Genomic DNA, 18,406 nt, shown 5'->3' on the forward strand with positions numbered 1-18,406 from the left:
AAAAAGGCCCGCCCCCCCCCCCCCCCCCCCCCACAATCTTTGCCTCTTCTCTCAAGACAGTCTGTGTCGCCACTGAGCTCATAATGAGTCGGTCACAAACACTGCCCTCACATGGCCCGCTTCAGGGATTTGAAGTCACATCCTGCCTAACCCAACTCGACATGATTTATTCCACCCCAAGAATGTAGCTCATTTCCCAGAATTTTATCAAGGACTTTAGTTAGAGGGTTTGCTCTTGCAAGGGGCTCCATTTCTAGGCTTGGCTGGCTGTGGTGGCAGAGCCCCAGCTCAGCTCAGAGTTAACCTGCAAGCAGGAACCACACAATATCAGGGCTGCAAGAAGCCCCCAGAGCAGCTCATTCTGGGGGACCAACATATTTATCTCAAGCCAGAGTAAAAAAAAAAAAAGTTTAATTTAAAAACTTTTTATCACAAATATAGACAAACATGTTGAACAAAAGCTTCACAAAATGATATATACATGCTATGCACTCTGAGATTTTCCATTTGAATCTATTTTATTTCATTTCTAAAAATACTGGTTGCCACCCACTAAAGTAATTTCAAGACCCACTAACAAGCTTCAATTGAAAGTCTGAAAAACACCAACTTGACTTAACCTTCATTGGCTAGAAGAGCCTCAGACTAGTCCAGCAACTTACCTAATATCACACAGTGAGTTAGGTCATGCAGAAACTCAAGTCCAAAGCCAAAGGGAAACTGTGGAGATCCAACATCAGGCAGGCAGCAATCCAATCACCTGACATTTGTCCGACACATTCATCTCCCACCATTTACATCATTTGATCCTGTCGACCCTGACTAAGCCAAGTCAAGTATTATACTGCCCCCTCCCCACTGCCTGCTTCCCCACCCTCCTCCTAAAAAGAGAGACTCAGGGATCAGGGAGGTGAAGTGACTTGCTTAGATATGGAAACTTATGAACCATCCTTTGACAACCAGGAAGGAAAGCAGGTGGAAGATCACAAGGACAGAAAAAAAAAGCCCAGCTTCCTCAGTATCCAAAATAACAGATCAAATCCGGTTATAATAAAAACACTGCCATTCCAATCTCAAGCCCCAGCTTCATGCCAAAGAGCCGCCCAGAAGTGACAGTGTATTAAGGCTTACCACAAGAAAGATCAGATGGGAGAGGAAGGTCACTGTCTTACAGTGATGAGATCGGGGAAGGTGCTCTGCGCATACTGATATCCCTAGGAGCAGTATAACCTAACCCTATAATGATCAGACCCTTGTGCCTGATAATGGCCCATTGATTGCATATCTGTTACACAAACATGCACACATGTGCACACACGCTCTATAAACAGGAAACCCAAGGTTTCCATTTCTCTCAGTCAGTGGTCAAAGACTCCTTTGAGAATCTGCTGAAGGCTGTGAACCTTCATAAAATGCATGGCATTTCAGGGGGCTCAGAGAGACCCTGAAATGCAGTCCATGGACTTTTAGAAGCCCCCTGGTTACAGGCTCCAAAGCAAAGAGGCACTAGAGTGGCCTCCTTCTCCACCAAGGAAATATCAACCGAGACTTGAAGAGGGACCTCTTCCTTCATTACCCTCCAGGAGGTTAAGCAAGATCTCACGAAGACCTCTGAGGACATAAAGCAGTGATGAGAACAGCCCAACAGTGAGAGTTTGTGTGGGAAGGGGAGGGAGGCCATTTCCCCTGGACTCCAGGACCTAGAAATCCTGAAGGGTGAAATGTCTCTCCTCCTTGTTTCCATCCCTTGGTCCTGTTTCCAACTGAGCCAGCATAGTGCCAGCCTGGGCACAGAGAAGGCATGCAGGCCAGAGCCAAGCTGTCCAGAGAAGCTGGGGTGGACAAGCAGCACCCCAGCACCTCCTGCCTCCCCAGGGGAATGATCCAAACACAGCCATGGAGTGAAGATAAACGCCACTGATTTCACACTTTATAGAAAAATTAACTTACAGTTCCTAGAGTAGGCTGCTCAAGCTGTCCTTGAGCGGGGAGCCTGGCCAGCAGGGATGACCTCACCATGTCCTTCACCAGAAACCTGGCCGCTGCTTATTTTACCACCCACCAAGAATCACTCCTTTGCCAGAGTTACAGTCTGGTTCCAAACTGGCCAAGACTGTAGTCACACGTGAGAGAAGTGAGAAGCAGCAGCCCCTGCCCTAGAGAGCTGCCAGATTTGGGCCACACCATACTGCTCTGGACTGAGACCCCCACCCCTCACACTCACCTGTGCACACAGAGACCTGTGCATACAGACATGCACACACCAAGACATGTACCGCCCCCCGCCCCCAGAGGATGCTGGGACCACAACAGAACGTGATATTCCAGATCCAGGTTGACCTGGATATGAGAGCTGAATTCTGTGTCACTGGGCAAGGGAATCTCGGTACGTTATTTAAATGTCCTGAACCTCCCTTTCTTCATCTGTAAATGAGAATTACAAAGCCAACCTCATAGGACCATGTTGACAAATAATAACCACTAACACTTCATTCTGAGTGCTTTTCACGTGGGATCTCCACCATGCAATGACCCTGTGAGGTAGGTTCTACTGGTATCCTGTTCTGCAGATGGAAAAACTGAAACTCAGGATGTTTGAGACTTGCTCAAAGGCACACACGCAGTAGCTGTTAGTGTGCATACCCTGCAGGTCTCTCTCAGGGCTCTGGGATCTTGAGCTCACCCCTTTACTCACTGCCTCTAAGTGTACAATGAGGCAGCAGGCACACACGGAGCCTCCAGCAAGGCGCACAGTATGATCCAGCAAACAGCAGTTGCAATGTGATCAGGAGGGGGAAAGGGCAGAGGTGACCTGAGCTTCCCTGTCACCCACAGAAAAAGCAGTAGAATCTGCCCTCCTCCCATGTCAGACTTGACTTCCCTTCCAATCCCCTTTTAGCTGACTTCTTTAAGATGCTGGGAGGGAGAAGAGTGTTATCTCCCCATCCCTGCCCCTCCCAGCTGTCTTGGATCACAGTGAAGAGTCAGGAATTTAATGAGCCTGAAGTTGTCTGTGACTCCCAACCACAACCAATTTGGAATGTCCCAGGTCCTGGAGCACAACAAAGGCTGCCTGGTAAAGCCCCGGAAGAGCCTTTGAGTCCTGCCCCAGCCCCTGATCTTTGCTCAGGTCCCCAATAGAGTATCACATTCTTCGGATTTTTGTCTGAAAGCCAGAAGTAGGGAAGAGGTGGGGGAGACTCCACCATTTCAACCTAAGGATAATTAAAGCCTGTGACTTGTTTTAAAGGGGTAGAGACCCACCCCGCTGCAGCCTCTCTTTAACACACTGGTCTTCCAAGATGTATGATACTGCGAGATCTGCACGCACACGGCCTTACAACCTGGAAGTGTCCTCATGTGGAGGACACAAGGCTCCAGGACACCCAGCTAGTAAATGGCAGAGAGACTGTTTGCCCAATCTTTAGTCTCAGCATCTTTTCGGAGACCGCTACCTATTTCTTCCTCTCTGACAGGAGATTTAAAGTTCTAGTTGGAGTCCACAGAACCAACCCCAGAAAGAGTTTGGGGGAGAAGTCACAGCACTGATGGGGCCTTGTGAATTCCACAGTGCTCAGTAGCAAGTAATTAATCTTATAATGAGGCATTTTTCATGAGCACTTGGCTCTGTACATCCACCCCCTCCTCGCTCTGGCAAGGGCAGGAAACAGTTGGTGAGCAGCTCTGGGCAGAAGGCAGGCTGAGAACAGCACACTGGTGGGCTAGAAGGCGGCTAGGAGGGGGCAGCAGTGGAAGGCTGAGAGAGAAAAGCAAAACCCAGGTTCCCCGCAGGACCCAGGCTGGCCAGACCTCACACCCGCCTGCCAACCCTCACCACTGTCCACCCGATGGGCCTCAGATGGAACAGGGAGGGCTGTATTTTACACCTGGCACCATAAAGCTAGCCATGCACTGGGACTCCACAACCACTGCTGTAATTAGGTCATGCACAAGATCACGAAAATCTACAAAAGCCCTATTTCACAAATATTATTCATATAGTGGTTTAAGTGGTATGAGAAGGCAGGAGAGACAATGGAACAGACTTGGAAAATAACCGGCCTTGGGCCGGCCCGTGGCTCACTTGGGAGAGTGCGGTGCTGATAACACCAAGGCCCCGGGTTCAGATCCCATATAGGGATGGCCAGTTTGCTCACTGGCTGAGCGTGGTGCTGATAACACCAAGCCAAGGGTTAAGATCCCCTTACCGGTCATCTTTAAAAATAAATAAATAAATAAATAACTGGCCTGAAAATTAGGAGCTGGGAGAGGACCTTAGATCTCTCACTTGCTACCTGGAGCTAGTCACTTGGGTTCTTAACATTCTCAACTATAAAATGGGAACTCTAATGCTAATACTAATGGGACTGTGAGACTTTAATTGTAATAACCTGAATGTGACTTCAAACTTATAAAGTGATAGAAAAAATAGATTAAAATAGATATTTTAAAATAGATAAATACAGATAACCTGGCACTTTGCTGCACAAATTTTGTATAAATAAAATATAAAAACAATAAAGCTAAATTTTTTCTAGCACCAAAACCCTCTGTGGTACTGTTGTACTTTGGGCAGTTAGTTCCAGAACCCCCACAGATACCAAAATCCAAGGATGCTTAAGTCTCTGATATAAAATGGTGTAGAATTTTCATATAACCTATGTACCTCCTCCCGTATACTTTAGATCATCTCTAGAGTACTTATGATACTTAATATTACATAAAAGTTAGGTAAGGAGTTGTTATCCTTTATTTTCTTATTGGATTGAATCTGCAGTTGGTTGAACCTACTGATATGAATGGCTGACTGTATTTATTCTTCTCGGTCCACAGATAAGGAAAACTGAGGCACAGAAAGGTTACACAACTTGCCCAAGGTGAAAGAGACTCCAAGTGGGAGAATTGGGATTAGGACAGATGGTCTGAGTCCAGAGCCTATTTACATAAGTACTAGACATACACACATTATGGTGGCTAAGCCTCAGAAGCAAAGAAATAAAGCCATCTACCCAAGGGCACACCAGAGTCAGGCGACAGTGCTGATGTTGAACCAACATCTGTTCCAACCAGCATTCAGGTATTAATATATTCACCTGTTTCCACAGCATACATGAAGTGCCTATCACAGGCAAGGCCTCTGCAAGGGAAGCAAGACCAGCTGTAAGCCCACACAGAGAAGCGCTGGGATGTTACCCCGTAGGTGGGAATGCTGGCAGGAGTGAAGCATGCAACCAGGCAAGCTTTAACGGTAGCCATCCAACACTGCCCAGACACTGGACTGATGTTTATAGTCCTGCACCAGTTTCTACACTTGTTACTCCTTACTGTTGTAAGAAGTGTTCATGGCTCATCAGAAGACACCTCCAAGAACACTTAGTCCACAGCACTGGGATGAAGGCAGGGCAGCCTGGGAACTGGCAACTGACAGCCCCCAGTTCTAAAGTGTTTTGATCAGAAGTGGAACCCAGGAGCCAAGAGAGTGAAAGTGAGATAGAGTGCAAAGGCAATGGGGGACCAGGGGCAGGGAGGGAGGGGGGAGGGGGGACAAGAGGGGAGGGACAAGAGGGGGGGAGTGGGAGGGATGTTGACATTTTGGGGCCCACCATGAACTATACACTGTGCTGAGTGCATTCCATACCTTAGCTATCCAGAGAATACCAAGAGATGGTTTTTTCAACCATAGTTTGCAGATGAAGGAAGTTGGGGTTCAAAGCAGTTATGTAAACAACTGGTAAAGTAGAGAAACACCCTGGAGGGCTCGTGCCAGACCTGGAGGATTCAACAGAATGTCCCTGGATTAGAAAGGCCTTCACTCTCTCTCTCTCACATACACGTGCACATACACACACGTACACACACACACACACACACACACACACACACACACACACACACACACACACACTACTCTCTTCTCCCCTGTTATGGACCACATTGTGCGCCCCTAAAAAATATTCATATTAAGTCCTAACCCCCAGTACATAACCCCAGTACCTCAGACTGTGACTGTATTTGGAAGAAGAAATAAGGTAAAATGCGGCCCTTAGGGTGGGCTCTAATCCAATAGGACTGGCGTCTTTATGAGAAGAGGAAGAGACATCAGGAGGTGCACGCACGGAGGCCCTGTGAGGACACAGCGAGAAGGTGACCATCTACAAGCCAAGGAGAGAGGCCTCAGGAAATCCGACAGCCAGCACCTTGATCTCAGACTTCCAACCTCCAAACAATGAGAAAATAAATTTCTGTTGGTTAACCCTCCAGCCTGTGGTACCCTGGCAGCCTCAGCAAGCTAATACACCTCTCACCTGATTTCTGTTCTCCATAGCTTGGACTTAACCTTTATCTACCAGTGAGCTTGCTTAACTGCTGTCTAGTTCCCCACTAGGATGAAAACTTCAGAGACTTGTTTTATTCAACGATGTATCCCCAGAACCTAGAATGGTCCCTAGCTCACAGCCAGCAGTTGATACATATTTCATGAGCAAATAAACTGAATAAAAATGGGGCTTAAGCCCAGCTTCTGCAGTGGCCCACTCCCTTCCCACACCCGCTTCCTCCTGCTTTCTCTCTCTGCTCCTTACATGTACCTCTCCCTCCTCCAATGTAATAGCTAGTCAATAACTTAAAACACTGTAAATTCAAAGATAATCTCCAGCCTATAATCACCACCAAACAGTAGTGTAAACAAGGTGGCAGGAAAGAAATTAAAAAGATACACAAAGGACCTCACCTTAACCACCAGGGAACTTTATAATCTACCAAGTGCTGAAATCCTCAAGTTACATTTTATTATCACTAATATTAACTCAATATATAAGAAAGTAAAGTTAGGTTAAGGTTTACAATTTCGGGCGGTTTTTTGAGTGTGTAATTAATGGGAGGGGGATGGCGGGGGTGCACTGAGGACCATGACAGAACTCTGCTAGTCAAACCTCAAACCCGAGAGGCCTGGTACTGATCCAAATCTCAACTGCAGGTTGGATGGGGGAAGCAAGGAGGTCAGTAACACGTATTAGAACCATGAAAGTGTCCCAGCGACCACATCTGCCCCACCCCACCCCCAGCCCTCTTCATTCCCGGCAGGGGGCAGGAAGGGGATGGCAACAGCCTTTGGCTCCTTTGTGATCAACAAGCCACTTCTCTCCTGCTCTCTAAGAAGACAGCAGAATTCCGGTCAAACTGACTTGAATCAGGAGTGGGGTTGGGGGAACAGGAGTAGCAGGGGGCTGGAAAGAGGAAAGCCACAATACTGGCAAAGGGGCCATTTCTCTGGCATGAAAGAAAACACTAGAGCAAAGACAATTCTTGTGGTCCAGTTCTAGCCCCCTGACCACCCATCTTCTCCCCATCACTCCGCAATACTCATCTTACTACACAAACATCTATCTGCTCAAAGGCAGAGTCTGGGTTCTGAAACTTCCTCTTTACAACAAAACTAATCTGTTGCAACTTGTTGCTACAATTCACTCACCATCCTAGGGAGGCGGGAGCCCCAGCAGAGCCAAAGTCACCTGCCAGAGGCATCTGAACATTTCAGAGACCACCCCATCCCGCCCCCATCCTCCTCCTGCCTCTGCCCTCGGTAGGGTCCCTCGCAGTAGGGCCAGGGAAACTTGGCTTATCTCCCAAGCAGCCCTGTTGACAGGTCCCTTGGAAACTTGGCTCCCTCATCTCCTCCTAGAGGGTTTTCTGGCCTGTGTCTTATAAGTGACACATATGGGGGTTGGGGTGGGGGCAGCAGGTTGAAGATCTTCCTCCAAAGAGCCCAGAGAGATCTCCCAGCTCCACGTTCCTAAGCTGAACAAAGTGGTTTTACCTGTTTTCCATCAACCCAAATCAGGCATCCGAGCTGCCACCATCTCCTCAGTCCCCGCTATCACAGCCACAGCACCAAAGTGAAGCGACTTTGTTTCTGGGTCTAGACTGTGAGCCCCTTGAGTATGGGGCCTGATCCCAACCACCTGGCCGTTTCTGAACCAGATCTACAATAGATGATCAGGATATATTCGCTGAATGAATGAAATCACAAAACAATAAAACCCATGGAACTTCCTAGCACTGTAAATATGGTTCTTCCATCAGTGAACCAAAACATGGTCATTAAAATATTAATTGTGGAGACTGTTGAGGCACAGGAAACTTCATAATACAGTACTAAGTAAATAAGTCAGAATACACAACAGTATCCATTCTGCTTACAATTTCGTAAAATATGTATGTATAGGGATATGAAACGCAGAAAAATGCAAACAGTGGATGGGGTGAGGGGCAGATTTGCTTCTTGTCAGCTTTGTTGTTATAATGCTTGTCCTATAAACAACACACCCTCCTTTATTTTTTTACTTTAAAAAGGGAGCTGATTCCATTAACAACTATGTCTCTCTCAATACTCCATGAAAAATCTCATCCCAAATCCTTTGGCTGGGAATAAGGTGCTGACCACACAACCAGAGGGCACAAGCAGAATTCCCAGCATCCATCCAGAGGTTAACAACCTGAGAATGGAATCCAGCACTCCCACATTTCCCAGGAAATGGTGCAAGGAAGCAGGCCTTAATGGGCGACCTTGGGCTATGAAGGGGCTGGGGCTCCTAAGGAGGAGAGGAAACCTTTTACCAGCTCAGGGTGACTCACAGGGCCTTGGCCAACCTGAATCACTCCTGAACAAAGCCCAGCCAGAGTCTGAGCAACTGAACAAGATCCCAGCCTGCTCCCTGGACATGCCATGCCTCATCCCTATGCTGTGATCAGCTCAGATGCCACCTCCTCCAGGAAGCCTTCTCAGACTACCCTGTGCTTTCTCCCCTGGGCTCCCAGCATCTGTACCTGCTAGGAGACCATCATATCCTGGAAACAAGGACCCATGTTTCCTTCACCTCGATATTCCCAGCACCCAGCCTGGTGCCTTGCGCCTAGAGTAAGTTCTGAGGAGTGGTTACCAAATGACTAAGGATTTGATGGGTAGATGGATGAAGGAAGGAAGGAATGAATGCAATGATTTCAAGTGTGCTGATGTCAAGAAGAGCCCACTAGTCAAGATGGCACCAGTAGGCACTATCTAAGGCCCAGCCAACAGCAGGCAACCCATTCCCAGGGCCTGGATTCACAATGGCAGCCACAGTCTTCACCTGCTCTCTCTCAGACTGACCAACCACACTCATTTGAAAGATGGCCAGTTGGGGCCACAATAATCAACCACATTGTATATTGACAAAATAAAAATAAATAAATAAATAAATAAATAAATAGGAAAGGTGGCCAGTTGAGGTTAAAGGTGAAGTAGCCAAGGTAACAGTATCGAACTGGCAACCTGGCTCTGAGTAGCCAACTGCGGTATGGAATGTGGGCCCCGTTCTGCCACAGCCCAACACTCTACTTGTTTAACGAATTCTCGGCCACTGGTCCAGACCAAACCCTCAATGCCAAGTGAGGACACACACAAGAGTGAAGGGCGTCTACAAGGCCACACCCAGGTCTGGAGTCAGAGTGTCTGAGTTTGAATCCCTGCATGGTATCCTCATCTGAAAAATGAGCATAATCTCCTACCTTGTGGGAACAGGGGAAGAATTAAATGAGATAATCCATGTAAAAGCACTAGCACAGCACCTGATCCATACAAGTGCTCAATAAAATTTAACTACTATTATTAGTATTACTATTATTATTAACAGAGCTGAGACTTGACCCAGACATCCTGACTCCCAGGCTGCTGCTCTTCCATCCTTCCTTCCTTGCCCACCTTCCCCATCGTCCCTCCTATTCCCAGGTAATCCTAGCATTCAGAAACCTGGCTCGAGATGCTCAGAAGACTCCAGTCACTCAGGGCAGCATGGGCCTGCCTCATATGTCAAGTCTCTCTCTGTGTCCAAGCTCCCTATTAGAGGGTGGCTCCTTGGTGATAGGGACAGGCTCTTGGCCATCCAACCCCGTTGGATGCAGAGTGCACAGTGCAGACCACACAGCAGGAGCTCAACAAGGCTCTGTTGATTGACTTGGCAAAGAAATTTGGGGACAATTCCCTTTTACCCAATAGTTGGCTCTGAAATATTAAAAAATAAAATAAATGAAAACTTTAAAATGCCTCCCTACCCCCCCCCCCTTTCTCACTCCAGAGATTCCTAGACAAGCACCCACCATCAGTGTTGTGTAAAACAGAGAGATCATTAAATGGCATTCAAAAACTCTTAGCTAGGGCCGGCCTGTGGCTCACTTGGGAGAGTGTGGTGCTGATAACACCAAGGCTATGGGTTCAGATCCCTATATAGGGATGGCTGGTTAGCTCACTTGGGAGAGCATGGTGCTGACAACACCAAATCAAGGGTTAAGATCCACTTACCAGTCATCTTTTAAAAAAAAAAAGAAAAAAGCTCTTAGCTTCCTGGGCCTCTATGGGCTTGGAACTAAGCAAAGACCGCAGGGAGATCTAAGACCTATTCACACAACAAGGACTGGAGGCTACAGCCTGAGCACAGAGAAGAAAAAAGACCCCACCTTTGACCTCCAGGTCGTCACAGTCCAGTAAGTTCTAAAATCTTCTCTCCCATTCTGGCCCAGTTAGATTAAGTCACCCAAACTGTTCCAAATGCCTCATTCTTTATGTTTATCAGACAGGAAGCTGCCTTCTCCAGCCCAATGACTTAATGTAAAACACAGGAAACACAGCTGCTTTTGAATATAGACAGCTCTAAATAAAGGTGCCTCTACTGCTTTGTAACAGCCTTTTTTTTTTTTTTCAAATGCCTAAACCAGCTCAGATCAGCATACAAGCTGAACTGTATTGTATGATAAGAAGGGTACAAAAGTTGCCAGACTCAGAGACCTCAACTCCAACAGGTTACTCGATCATCTTGGTCACTGCACCTTGTTATCAAGGGACAGCCTTATTGAACAAATTTAAAATCTTTGAAACTTGAACATATATTTCCTATTACCTGAGGACAGATGATGCTGATGATAATATGAAGAAAAGAAGAGGAACAGGAGGAATAGGAGGAATGGACCATTTCACATACACTTATGATCCTAAGAAAGCAGGCATCTCCGTGTTGCAGACGGGGAGACAGGCTCACAGCAGTCTGGTCCCCAAACCCTTGTATTGTTCCCTCTACCACAGGTTTTGTATTGAAAATACAAGAAACTGGGCTGGCCTGTGGCTCACTCGGGAGAGTGTGGTGCTAATAACACCAAGGCCACGGGTTCAGATCCCATATAGGGATGCCCGGTTTGCTCACTGGGTGAGCGTGGTGCTGACAACATCAAGCCAAGGGTTAAGATCCCCTTACCGGTCATCTTTAAAAAAAAAAAAAAGAAAAGAAAATACAAGAAACTGATCACTCAAGACATTTAATGACTTACAGTTACTAGAAATCAGGACTGGCTAAAGGACAGGGGAAAGCCAGTGTAGCTTTCTGAATGACTCCCCCGGCTGCATGGCACTACCCCACGTGAAATATTGATTTTTCCAGCTGTGGGAACTTTCAGCCCGAGTGGTCCTGTTCAAATTGAAGAAGTTCAGAGAAACCCAAAACACCTTCCACCCCATTCCTTAACCCTTCCCCCATCTCCCCCCAAAAAGAAAAAGATTAAGGGAGTGAAAGAGCAGACTCTTAAGGAAAGATTAAAGGAGCTAAGCATGTGTGCTTGGCTAAGCAGTGCAAAAAGGGGAAGAAAGGGGTGGAAACCATTAAAAACTTAAATGAGGCCTCCTGACTTGGAGAGAGAGGCACTGGGGTTGAGTGAAACTGAGGACCACAGTTTTCTACTGACTCACAGAATGAGCTTTGGCAAATCACTCTCTAACTGAAAAAAAAATGTTTTTAATTATCCTCCAAGTCCCTTTCAGCTCAGACATTCTATAATTCTAAGTTCAGTAGGGAGGGTTTGATTGTTGTCAATTTTTCTTTTTAAGCAGGGCATCATTTAGAATTACAGTTAAAATGAAAGAAAGAAGAAAAGCTAAGGCTCAAGTTCCCAAAATGCAAATGTCCTTTTGGTCAAGGACAACTCTCTAAGAGAAAGAGACTCAGTTATGGTTCCCTCAAACCATTAAAAACTGTACAGAGAGTCACCATGTGGGCCTAGCTCCCTGAGAGACCCCCTTTTCCTCTGGGAAGAACCATAAGGACCTTAAAGTCCTCTGAGAGGCCCCAAGAAAGTGACTTGAGGGTGAGGAAGAGCAGCTACCTTCAACCTCTCTGGACTCAGCCCAACCGGCCTGCAGGAAGCCACACACAGGAAGGTGTTGCAAAGTCCCCCTCCAGCCACAGCAGGAGGTTCCTGGGCAGTGGGGGAGTCAACAACGCTAGAGATGAAGGCAGCTGCTGATGGGACTCCCAACTGGCCTTGACCTCAGCCAAAGGCTGAGCCTTCTCTGGGCCCGCCTGCCAGGCGCTGAATCACCTCAGGCTTGAGACACTGTCGTCAGAATGGGGACCTGACTAATTCCAAGCCTACCTCGGTTACTTTTTAAAGAGACACACATCAGACCCAAGTGGGCAGCTCCCCTCGTGCCTCCCAAATTCTTGGAGCCCTCTGAGCACAAGGGGCAGAGGGGGCAGCACACACTACCCGCCCATGTGGTGGCAGGCCCATTTTAGAGCCATGTTTATTGGGTGTATTCTGTGTGACTCATGTCATTCCTCCAGGAGGCCCCGAGCTGCCTTGCAGGGACCCAGGCCCTCTCAGGACCCTATGGAGTCTTCCACAGGCCCCACGCCATCCAAGGCTAAGGACAGCATTCCTTGAGAAGAGGTCAGGGCCCTCTAGTTCAAAACACCCCTCTTATCACATTTTCTCAAAAATTTGGGTATTTGTATCAATAACAGTGGAAAAGCCCAAATTCTTGAGAAAATGTGGTAAGAGGGGTATTTTTAGAGAGAAATTGATAAAGGGCCACAAAAATGTTTGCATTGTGTAATGCTAATAGATAGATAGATGAGAGAGAGAGAGAGAGAGAGAGAGAGAGAGAGAGAGAGAGAGAGAGTGACAGATAGATAAAAACCACAGGCCAGATGTCCAAGGGACAACTGGGGACAAAGCGAGAAGGGATATGCTAGAGGATGCAATGACCCAAGTTAAAAAGAAGGCCAGGAGAGTGAGGGTCTGGTTTAGCCTTCTGGTTGGGGTGGGCTCCCCAGGACAGGACAGCTTATGATTTGGAGCCAGGCATATTGTAGGAAAGCTGGCAAAAGGGTATCCCAAAATACTTTCCAGACGCAAAGAAAAAGCAATCATCTACCATTTCCCAGAATTTGAGGAAGTGGATCAGAGTAGACGTTTGTTTAAGAGGTTATTCTAGTAATAATGTGACATCATGGAGAAGAAAACAGCGTTCCAAGCACAAAGAGCAAGTCAGTCACTGTTAAGACCCTTCCTCTGTCCGTGCACACAATAGGCATCCAATATGAAATTTGGAATCTAGAGCAATCATTTTAAAGTTGAGACCTACAAGATTAGCCCCCCTTATTTTTACAGTTAATAAAAAAAAAATATCTAAACTTTTGACTATTTAAGGGCAATAGCTTGAAAAGAGTATTTAGTGAAAAGTAACACTCAACTCCACTCCTGCCTGGGCCTTATGAGACACTACTATTACCAGGGTCTCAGTATCTTCCCAGAAATATTCCACACACAGAAGCAGAGGTGACACACTATGCTTTAGACAAAAGGGAAGACCACGGGCCGGCCCGGTGGCGCACTGCTACAGTGCGCCGCTTGGGAGCGCGGCGGCGCTCCCGCCGAGGGTTCGGATCCCACATACAGACCGGCCGCTCACTGGCTGAGCGAGGTGCGGGCGCGACACCGAGGGTTGCGATCCCGTTGCCGGTCCCAGTCTGGTACGGGGGCGACACTGAGGGTTGCGATCCGTTGCCGGTCACGAAAAAAAAAAACAAAGACAAAAAGGGAAGACCACGGGCCGGCCCGGTGGCGCACTGCTACAGTGCGCCGCTTGGGAGCGCGGCGGCGCTCCCGCCGAGGGTTCGGATCCCACATACAGACCGGCCGCTCACTGGCTGAGCGAGGTGCGGGCGCGACACCGAGGGTTGCGATCCCGTTGCCGGTCCCAGTCTGGTACGGGGGCGACACTGAGGGTTGCGATCCGTTGCCGGTCACGAAAAAAAAAAAAAAAGACAAAAAGGGAAGACCACATACAGTCGTCCCTTGGGATCCATGAGGGATGGTTTCAGGACCCCCCGTGGGTAACAAAATCTGTGGATGCTCAAGTCTCTGGGATAAAATGGTGTAGTATTTGCATTTAACCTATGCACATCTTCCCCTATACTTTTAAATCATCTCTAGGTTACTTATAATACCTAATACAATGTAAATGCTATGTGAACAGTTGTTGCACTGTATTATTTTAGGGAATGATGACAAGGAAAAAAGTCTGTACCTGTTCAGTACAGATGCAATTTTTTTTTTCAAATATTTTAGATCTGTAGTTGATTGAATCCACGGATACAAAACCCACAAATACAGACAGCCGACTGTACTCTTCTGTGCATCTAGTTTTTTTCATGTACGACATATCTTGGAGAGCATGCCCTGTCAGCATGTATAGATCGGCCTCATTTTTTTAAGGGCTGCAAGTATTTCCACTGTACAGCTGTATCATGACTTATTTGACCTTTTTAATGGGCAGTTAGTTTGTTTCCTGTCTTTTTCTATGACTACGCTGCAATAAATATTCTCAGACACTTCCTTTTGCACATTCCATTTTATCTGTGGGGTAAATTCCTAGAATGCAGTCAGAAGGACTATGCTCTGACAGATATTGCCAAACAACCTTGTAAAGAGAGAGTTGTTCAATATATACTCCCATCAATAAGATACAAGAGTGCGTAAGAAACAGGCGCATTTGGAGGAAACTAAGATTACTGAATTTTTCGGTTTTCCAGACACGCCCATTCATAATTGGCAGACACATAAACTGGTATGATGTCTTTGTAGGGTGATATGGCACTTTCTACCAAAATCAAACGTTCCCTTGACCAGAGCCAGAGCTGGAAGTCAGGTCTCCAGACACACAGATCTGGTGTTCTCTCCCTTGGCTATCTCCTAGACCCCAGGAAACCACATTTTAGAACTAAACCACAGTTAGTCTGCGCACATTCCGCCCAGGCCAGGGTCCTGTATCAGGGTCACTCAGCACAAGCTCATTCCCAAGTGCACCCAAAAGCAACAAACAGCAGATGGGGCTCACAGCCACTGTCTTTACTACTTGGGCTTCACAGTCCACAAGCACAGCACAAGCACACCTCTTTAAAGGTAGAAAGAACACTAAGCTAGGAGCCAGGAAAACAATCTACTCCCCACCCCCTGAGGCCTAGAACCCTGTTTTCCTTACCTGAAAATTCAAGGAGTTAAGACTTATTATTTGTATATTTTTTTAAAAAACGTATGCAGCCACTATATATCAGGCCCTTTTCATATCTTATTTCTTTTAGTTCTCATTTCTAACCCTGAACAGTAGGTAGCATGATTCCCATATTACAGAAGAGGAAACTGAGGCTCAGGGAGGTTATGTGATTTGCCTAAGGACACAAAGCTAATAAGCTGCAAGGTCAGGATTTGAACCCTGCCTATCTCCAAAGCTCACATTCTTTCCATGATCCCTTCCTCCTAGCTCTAAGAGTGGGACTGTGTAAGCCACAGGAGCACCGCTGCCCAGGGCTCCATTCTGTTGTCACCAGAGGACTTGAGCCCAGGGGCTCAGTGCACCAAGGGTTAAGGCCAAGAGGCAGTGACTCTCTGGGGCTGCACAAAAGGAAAATGCACTTCCTGCCCCAGCGGGCAGAGATGCTGTTTAAATTAGGACGTTTGTTTAATTAAGACGACACACAGATTTTGTTATTCTAAATATTTTTGGAACATGATGTTTGGGAGGAAGCTGTCAAGGCACGGATTCTCTTTCCTTCTTTGCTTTGGGTTTCTCTCTCTCCCCCTCCAAGAGAAGGGTAGGGCCCGGCTAAGAGGAAAACAACAGCCAACCCCTCCTCTCCTTTTGAAATAAAGATGTCAAGCTGGTAAGGGCTGTCTTAAGTACTTTATTGAAGGATTAGCTAGAAGAGGAAGTGAAGAAATCTGAAGCAGCCTGGTTTCTAGCAATACCCTACTAGGCTACACAACAATGCTACATTTTTTCAGCGTGCTTTTCTTCTCTTAAAGAGCTAACAGATCCTTGTTTTGTTTTTTCTGGAGCAAGAGCAGGCAAAAGGCAGGGGGTGATTAACATGCGTTCCTTCATCCTACAAGAGAAGTTGTCCCATCTTCAACCCCTTAGGTTAAAAAGTTTAAAAATAAAAACAAGAAAGTCAGGGCACTGACTCTCTCCTCTACCTTCATGGGCCCCACAAAATGTGCAAACCCACAAAAGGTGCCAAGCTAGCTGCCCTTCTCCCACGGGCTGGATAACTCCCCAAACTGCCAGTGCTGGCTCTCCCGACACCTGGATCTGCCCACCTGCGCTGCCAGGACTTGCTGAGTGTGAAGAGCAAAGCTTTTTTTGTTGTCACCCCACAGCCATCTGGGGGCATACTGGCTCTCAAATTACACTGAGCAATCTTTTGACATTGTTAATTACCCCCCAATTACCCACTAAATGACTCCTCACTTTGCAACACCGCATGCTTGCCTCAGTTTGCCAAACCTGCAGCGTGCTCCTTCCTCGTGGCAGCTTCCCTCCTTGCCCCAGACAGAAGTGGCCCCTCTCATCCTTGGAATTTCTTTGGAGTCCTTTGTCTATGGCATGCTTCGGACACACACCACATGCTGCCTTTGTATTTCAGTCTTTCTGCCACTATTTCTCCATGAGGACTGCAAACTCTCCAAGGGCAGAGACAAGGCTTCTGAGTCCTGGCAGGGTAGGCTGGCTCCCTTCTCCCAACCCCCATGACTCACAGTACCTTTCTGGGGTCCCCGTCATCTCCACCTCACACTAGAGTCATCTGTAGATTTGTCTCAGCTCTCCCCCCCCTATATGCCTGTGGGCAGGGGCCAGGTCTTACTCAACCTCACACACACCCCCACCACCACCTGGCAGAGTCCCTGGCACAGAAAAGCCAGTTAAATATTTGCTCAATTACACATCAGTGTACCCTCCCCCCACCCATGGCAGCCTTGTATACAAATTGACTGATACTAATTGAGTGATTGTCTAAGCAGACCTTAAAGCAGACTCTCTCCTTACCAAAAAGGGAATAAGCCATTAGGTAAGGTTATCAGGCCCGAGTCAGACAGTGGAGTCAGCAATGGCCACAGTGTTGCACTGCACGGAGCAGGAGCTAAGACTCTCTTCCCCTTCAACAGTTACTTTGAAATCCTGTTAAACCCAGAAAAGCGCGCAGTGAACCGAGAAGTGGCTGGGCCTCTCAATTGCCCAGCGGAGAGAGCCGCCTGTCCCCAAGACCTGGGACTTCCCAGAAACCTTCTCCCCACACCGGCTGGGTGGGGCCGCAGGCAGCAGCAGCCCGGGCACTCACCCTGCCCCCAACTTAAGACAGCCAGCAAGCTATTCCTGGAGGATACTCCGTTTCAGTTTGAAACAGCGGGGCGCCCCTGGAGGGATCTGGGGGGGCTACGGTCCTGCCCTGGGCGTGGCCCCAGGACAGAATGGGGTGAGGACCCCTGCAGAGGGAAGGGAGGGTTGAAAACCCCGGATGTGGCCCAAACAAGAAAGATGCAATATCCCCGGCTTGGTCCTAAGGGCAGGACCAGCTCCCCCACCCCCTGCCCGGGCGGGGCGGCCCCTGGGTGCGGTGGAATCAGGTGCACGCCTGGGCGGCCCCGAAGGCGGCCGGCATTCCCGGGCCTTCCTCCCCCCAACAGAAGTCAGAGATTGAGGGGCTGGAAAAGGGGGATGGGAGGGTCCTTCCTACCGCGCGGCCCGGCCCCCGCCTGGCGGTCCCCCTTTTCCCACGCACCCACCCGCATCTCTCCCCGCCCCCCATCAGCCCTACCGGTGGCAGCCGGGCGAATGAGGAAGTCGGCAACGAGGGCGGAAACCGAGCCGAGCGCAATGTCTGCGCAAGGATTGTCCCATCTGACTCAGGAGAACACCCTGACAGCTGCCAAACGGTCCCCGCCTGCCCGTTACCTCCGTTTCAAAACGCCTGGAAACTTCCGAAGGACCCGCTGCCCCGATCCCCCGACCCCATTCAGCTGGCTCCAAGGGACAGCAGCTCACAGGAAGGGGTTAAAAAGTTTGCCCAAGTCCGGCCCGTGGCGAGGCGAGGGCGGGGCGCGCGCCCGGGCAGCAGGGGGAGGTCGGGCTCCCGGGTGCCCCGTCCGGGGAATGCGCCCGGGCTCGGGAGGGGGGTGGGGGTGGCCGGGGAGCGCCGGCCCTGCAGCCGTCCTCTGCTCCCCGAAGCCTCGCTCCAGCGGCGCCCTCCCCGAGCGCCCGCGCAGG

General features: G+C 48.4%; 1 protein-coding gene across 1 annotated transcript in view; it reads right to left on the reverse strand.

The window, feature by feature from the left end:
• MYH9 (myosin, heavy chain 9, non-muscle) overlaps nt 1-18,406 on the reverse strand; it is a 99,328-nt gene that overhangs the window by 80,518 nt on the left and 404 nt on the right. The window lies entirely within an intron of this gene.

The sequence above is a fragment of the Galeopterus variegatus genome, unplaced genomic scaffold (genome assembly GCF_000696425.1).
Source record: "Galeopterus variegatus unplaced genomic scaffold, G_variegatus-3.0.2 Scaffold4349, whole genome shotgun sequence".
In the NCBI taxonomy this organism is placed as follows: Eukaryota; Metazoa; Chordata; class Mammalia; order Dermoptera; family Cynocephalidae; genus Galeopterus; species Galeopterus variegatus.